This window comes from Hipposideros armiger, unplaced genomic scaffold (genome assembly GCF_001890085.2).
Source record: "Hipposideros armiger isolate ML-2016 unplaced genomic scaffold, ASM189008v1 scaffold_388, whole genome shotgun sequence".
Taxonomy (NCBI): domain Eukaryota; kingdom Metazoa; phylum Chordata; class Mammalia; order Chiroptera; family Hipposideridae; genus Hipposideros; species Hipposideros armiger.
This window is the reverse complement of record NW_017731738.1, coordinates 1283924-1290566: the sequence shown is the minus strand read 5'-3', so window position 1 is coordinate 1290566 and position 6643 is coordinate 1283924.

Sequence of the window (6643 nt, the reverse complement as noted above, 5' to 3'; positions counted from 1 at the left end):
TCGAGGGGTAAAAAGTATAACTATTGCACTGTGTTGTACAGCTGAAACTAATTCTAAAAAATGTGTATTTCATAATAAAAAATAATTTAATTTAAAAAATAATAAAAAATTTTTAAAAAGCTGCTAGGACATCAAAGGTAAGATGAGACTGAGAATTAACCATTGGCTAAAAAGGATGGAAACGGTGGTAACCTCTTAGCCAAGTGCTAGGGTTCTTGCCTCACTGAAGTGGACTGAGGAGAAAATGAAAGGTGAGGTAGTATGAGAGAATCCCAGCAAGAAATGCACGGCACCCTCAGCTGGGATTTTTAAAGAGACATCTTAATAAAGATACTACCCACTGAGATGGGTGGAGTAGGTACTAACAGGGAAGCTGAGACTCCCAGGGAATAGAATAGTGCGAGTTGTTAAAACCCTGAGGCCTGAGGGGCAAGAGGAGAAATTGTATTAACTGACGTTGGATGAAAAGCCAGCGGAGAAGGGGCGGCCACCTGGAGTAGAAATTGCAATTGAAAGTAGCGCTCAGAAACACAGCAAAATAGGGAAGAAACACTAAGAATAAATTGGCCTGAATTCAGTTGGAAGCCATACGAAACCAGCACGAAAGGTACCCTGGGGATAAAATCCACACGAGCCAGCTTTCCAGGGCAGGAATGGGAGAAGAACAGATGGGAGAATGGAAGGGAGCAGGAAAGAACAACAGCACACCTGTAAGTTTGGGGAGGGAGAAGAGAGCAAGTACAGGTGACCCTTATACAGACGAAAGGGCAGGAAGTGAGGTACAGAAATGGTTAAAAGAACAAGTGTAGACATCAAATTTCAGCCTCACCACTGTTTTACCATGGACACTGTGCTTTGTGAGAATTAAATGAGATCATGGATGTAAGGTTCTTGGGCTCAATAAATGTAGCTGTTATTACATGCTATAAATGTGCTATAAAGACCCAGCATTTGTTTTTTTCAAGTAGCTTTGAAGTATCACATTTAAGAATTGTGGTGACTAAATGTAGGTTCAATGAGGAAGACAAGTCCAACTTTTGGGGATCTCATAAAACGTGTTTCTCTTGCTTTACTGCTTGAACCTGTGGCTATGTATCCTGTCACCACCTGGTGGCAGCATACCCCAATTATGGGTTCCATTGTTCAGAGAGAGAACCCCCTTTAAAAGGTTATGGGGAAAAGAAAAAAAGGAAAAAAACACACAAACAAAACAAGAAAAAAAAAAGGTTATGGAAAAAAAGACAACCAGACCTTATGTACCCCTTGATAAAGTGCACAGCACTACTTTTAAAGTAGCCTTGCCAAAAGATCAAACCTGAATCCAATTAAGGTTCTGGATCCAATTAGCTATTTACAGGAAAGAAAGAGATATGTTAAACAACCTCATGAGGATGTGAGCAGCAAAACCAGAATATGGAAATCCCTACAGAATAAACACCTTAGTTTCTTTAATAATATATGTATTTTTTAAAGCAAGGAAAAGAAAAATCTGGAAGATTAATATTGGGTTGCCGGAAAAGTCATGACATATTTTTTTCTATGTTTTTCATTGCAAAAATGCGTCATGACTTTTCTGACAACCCATATCACAATAAAAAAGCATTCAGGGAAATGTGAATGCTGACTGGCTATTCGATGACTTTAAGGAATTACCGTTAAATTTTGGGGGCTGGTGTTGGTCTTGTGGTTATAGTTTTTCAAAGAGAGTACTTTAATTCTCTTTTTAAAAAAAGATATTGAAATATAGGTGTAATGATAGGCTGTCTGAAATTTACTTCGAAATAACTGGGAGAAGGAGGAGATGGGTGAGGTGAAGGTGGAAATAAAATTGGCTGTGAGCTAATAATTGTTGAAGTTCAGTAATGGTACTTGGAAGTTCATCATGCCCTCGTGTTATAAACGTTGTGTCTCCCCATCATTTTTAAGTTAAAGCCCTACCCCTCAACGTGATGATATTAGGAGGTGGGGCTTTGGGGAGGTAATTAGTTTTAGATGAGGTCATGAGGAGGGATCACCCATGATGAGATTAGTGCCCTTATAATAACAGGAAGAGACTCCAGGGCTTCCTCTCTCTGCCATTTGAGGACACAAAGAAGGCACCCATCTGCACACCAGGAAGAGGGCCTTCACCAGGACCTGAGCATGCTGGTACCCTGATCTCAGACTGCCAGCCTCCAGAACTGTAAGAAATAAATGTGTTGTTTAAGCCACCCAGTCTATGGTATTTTGTTATAGCAACGCAAATAAATGGTATTTGTGGTCAGCAGACCAGCAACACGAGTGTCACAGAGAAGCTTTCTTGGAAATGCAGAGTCTCAGGCCCCACCCCAGACCTACCGAGTCAGAATCTCCAGTTTAACAAGCTCCCCAGGTGAAGCATAGGAATACTAAAGCTTGAGAGGCATCAAATTACATTACTCTTTCCACTTTTGTGTGTGTTTGAAATTTCCAAAGTAAAAATACAAAAAGTAAGAAAATAAAAATACAATTGATAACGTATAGTCAATGTTACATAAAGGATGCTCATTAAATATTGCTTGGGGTAAGTTGGATGCTGCTCAGATATCAAATATTTCTATTTTTCTTATCAATAATAATTAAATCACAATTATAATATGTTATGATTTAAAATATAGCCCATTATAAACATATTTAATCTTTGCAAAAAGCCTCTGACGTAACCATTGTTACAGATTTCAGGGATGACTAAACTAGATTTTAGAGAGGCCGAATGTCTCATCCAAGATCCCATAACTTTTGGGTGGAAAAACCAGAACTCTAAACCAGGACTTCTAACTCCAGAACCCATTCTCTTTCTACCACTACACTATAATTCTAGAAATTGAAATGTGTCCCAGGCATCTGTGGTTTGTTTTTATATAATTTGGTTTGGATTTTAGTCTTTTATATTTCTATAAAAAAGTTTCTTCTTATAACACGGCTTGTTGGGCCACAGTTACTTTTATTTCCTCCTTTGAGCTCTACTGACATTCTGCTGGGAAAATAATGCAGCTCTGGCTTTTCAATCTTACATTACCCAGGCACCATTACTCAACTTCAACAATTATCTCAACCCTTCAATTTATTTCATTCACAGGATCTTGAGACTTTAGGATTAAAATGAGTCATGAGAATAGCATCAGTGTTTCATGAATTTGTTTGCAGGTTGACCTCACTTAGGGAACTTTAAACTGATGGCCAGGTCACATCCCAGACCAATTAAACTAGAATTTTTGAGAAAGGGACCCAAGCATGTGCTCCCCAGGCAATCCCAATGTGCAGTCTAGTTTGAGAACCAGTGATTTAGCTATTCTCGATGGAAGCAATGCTACCACCTAGGGAACATTTTGGAAATTTTGGGGGGAGTTTTGATTGTGAAAATATTAACAACGGCTAAAATAAAAAATAGTGATAATGACAAGTGCTGGTGAGGATGCAGAGAAACTAGGTTGCTCTCTACGGCTGGTGAAAATGCTACAGCTGCTCTGAAAAACAGTTGGGTGGTTCCTTTTAAAACCAAAAATGGACTTAACGTATGGCCCAACAATCATTCTTGGGCATTTATCTCAGAGAAATAAGAATTTATTTTCACACAGAAACATGATAATAATCTTCATAGCAGCTCTATTCACACAGCTAAAGACTAGAAACTACCATGTCTTTTTTTTTAATTCCTTGAATTTTTAAAAAATTTTTCAATTACAGTTGACATACAATATTATATTAGTTTCAGGTGTACATACCATGTGTCTTTAAATAGATGAAGGGTTAAATAAATTATGATATATCCATACCATGGTGATGGTTAATTTGATCTGTCAATTTGACTACCCACAGGGTGCACAGATTAAATGGTTATTTCTGGGTGTGTCTGGATGAGATTAGCATTTGAAGTAAACTCATGATAGATTATCCTCCCCAATGTGGGTGGATACCTTTCAATCTAGTGAGGGTCTGAACAGAACAAAAGGCAGAGAGAGGAAGGTTTCAACACTTTTTTGAGCTGCTGGGATGTCTCATCTCATCTTCTGCCCCCTGATTAGGACTTACACCATCAGCTCCCCTGGTTCTCAGGCTCTGGGACTCTGACTTACACCACCTGCTTTGGATTTCCAGTTTGCAAATGGCAGACTGTGAGACTTTTCAGCCACCATAATTGTATGAGCCAATTCCTTATAATTTTGGGTTGCTGGAAAAGTCATGACGCATTTTTGCAACAAAAAACAGAAAAAATACGTCATGACTTTTCCAGCAACCCAATAAACCTATCTTTCTTTCTTTCTTTCTTTCTTTCTTTCTTTCTTTCTTTCTTTCTTTCTTTCTTTCTTTCTTTCTTCTCTCTATCTCTATCTCCCATATATATATATATATATATATATATATATATATATATATATATATGATATGATAGCATACATATGTCTCTCTAGATACAGGTATAGATACATACGTTTGAAGGGGAACTGGAGACATGTGCCCTGAAGGATTTTAGGATCTTCATGAATCACTAGCTTTGTGTGCTGTTCCCTGACTCAGGGACAGTGTCTAATGTAGTTCCCTCACCCCTGCCTCACCACCGTATGTTGAATGTGAGGAGGAAAGATAACTTGTGCTTCTTGTTCACAACCCTCTGCACCTGAAGAGCTACAGCCTTCTTCTCAGCTAGACCCAATTTAAATGTTGAGATCCTAGACCTCAAACCAATGCCTTAATGGAATGAGACTTTTGGACGAGGGTGTAAGTGTATTTTACATGTGAGAGTGATACGAATTGTTGTGGCCAGAGAGGAGTGACTGTAATAGGTTGGCTCCAAACATGGCTTTCATCAATTCCTTCCCTCTCTATATACACATGCCATTCCTCTATGAAGAGGTAAAGTCCACTTCCTCATCTATTGACTCTCAGCTGGCCTTGGGACTTGTTTTGGCCAAAAGAATATGGCAGGAGTGTCCCTGGGCCAGTACTGGACCTAGCCTTTGACAGAACTGGTTTGATGCCCTCTTAAAAGCCAGCCACCATGTAAGAATGAGGTAACCTGAGACCACATGTTGTGAGGAAGCCTAAGGTAGCCCTATGGAGAAAAAGACCATGGGGAGAAGCACGGAGGCACCTGCAGCTGCACCTGAGTGACCCGGGCCATTGTCTTATGAAACAAAAGCACCACCCAGCTGAGCCTGGACTTACTTCCTGACCCACAGATTGATGAGAATAATATTTGTTGTTTTAAGCCACTGAGTTTTGGGGTGGTTTGTTAGGCAACAAGAAATAACTATTCTCTGGATGGCTCAAGGCATTCCCTTGCAGGAAACCAAATTCTATTACCTTTGATTTAAAAGATTATAGTTCCTCCCTGGGAAATTTCTCTTAATATAGACTCAGAGCAAGGTTCTCATTTCACAGGACAAGCTTTCCAACATGTATATAAAAACTTAAACATCACATTTCAACCACATATTCTGCATCACCCTCAAAATTCTGGCAAGTGGACCTCAAAGCAAAGACTGAGTAAACTTTGCAACAAGACAGCCTTAAATAGCTGAGCCATTTCCAATTATTATGATGTACGTGCAAACTGTAATTTAAAGGACCATGGGCCTCAGCAGGCTCTCAGGCCAAGATTAGATTCCAGATCAACACACCCATTCCAGCTGGGGGAACTGGGTACAGAAAAAAGGAATTCAGGAGAAAGTCTGACCAAGCCTATTTGTTCAGCCTTATGAAATTCTTTTGGCCACTCCCATGGCTGTACTTTGTACCAGACCACCCATGTGGATACACACATCTCACTGAAAGCCTGCCTAGAGACTGGAGACAAGCCACAGCCACATCAAAAGCATTAAAAACTACATACCCCTGAGTCCTGTGCAAATCACTAGTACCATTTAGGACCTCCATAGCCTGAAAGGGAACCCCCACGTTTTCACTGCTCTGTAGTGGCTTCAGCCTGGAAAGAGAAGTGGCATCCATAATTAACTAAGAGATGCGCACAGTGAAGTATTCTTGGAGAACTATATGGATATGCAGGATAAATGACCCCAGGACTTACTCTGTGAACCAGGAAACCCCAGAGAGAACCCTGAAGGAGTCCTTAAAGTCTTTACCTTGCTTGCGGTGGTGGTTTGCTGCTGCCTGTCAGTGAGATCTTCCTCCCTCCAACTCACCTTCTCCATCATATAGTAATGATAACACCCCAAAAAGGCATATTCATGGCTCAAGGAATGCATAGCTATGAATATGTGGATTTGTCTATCCCTAAGGGGAGAAAACCATAAGGAAAACATAACGCTGGAAAATATCATGCAGGCAAAATCTCAATCATCAAACATATCTTTCATGTTTTATTCACTGGCACAAACACTATTGTGTTTTTATAAGGATTCTAAATACTTTATTGAACAAATAACTGTGTCTTCTTTCAAATACATATTATATTACTCTTTTAAAAAGCCTTACAAAATAAAAAACAAGACTCTTTATATTGGAAAACCTGAAACATATACAACAGTACACAAAACAGTATAATGAACCATATATTCATCACCAAGCTACAATATTTATCAACTCTTGGTCGGTCTGGATTCATTTATACCACTGCGTACCATGCTCCTGCCCCATATTATTTGGAAGTACAGCCTGGATATTA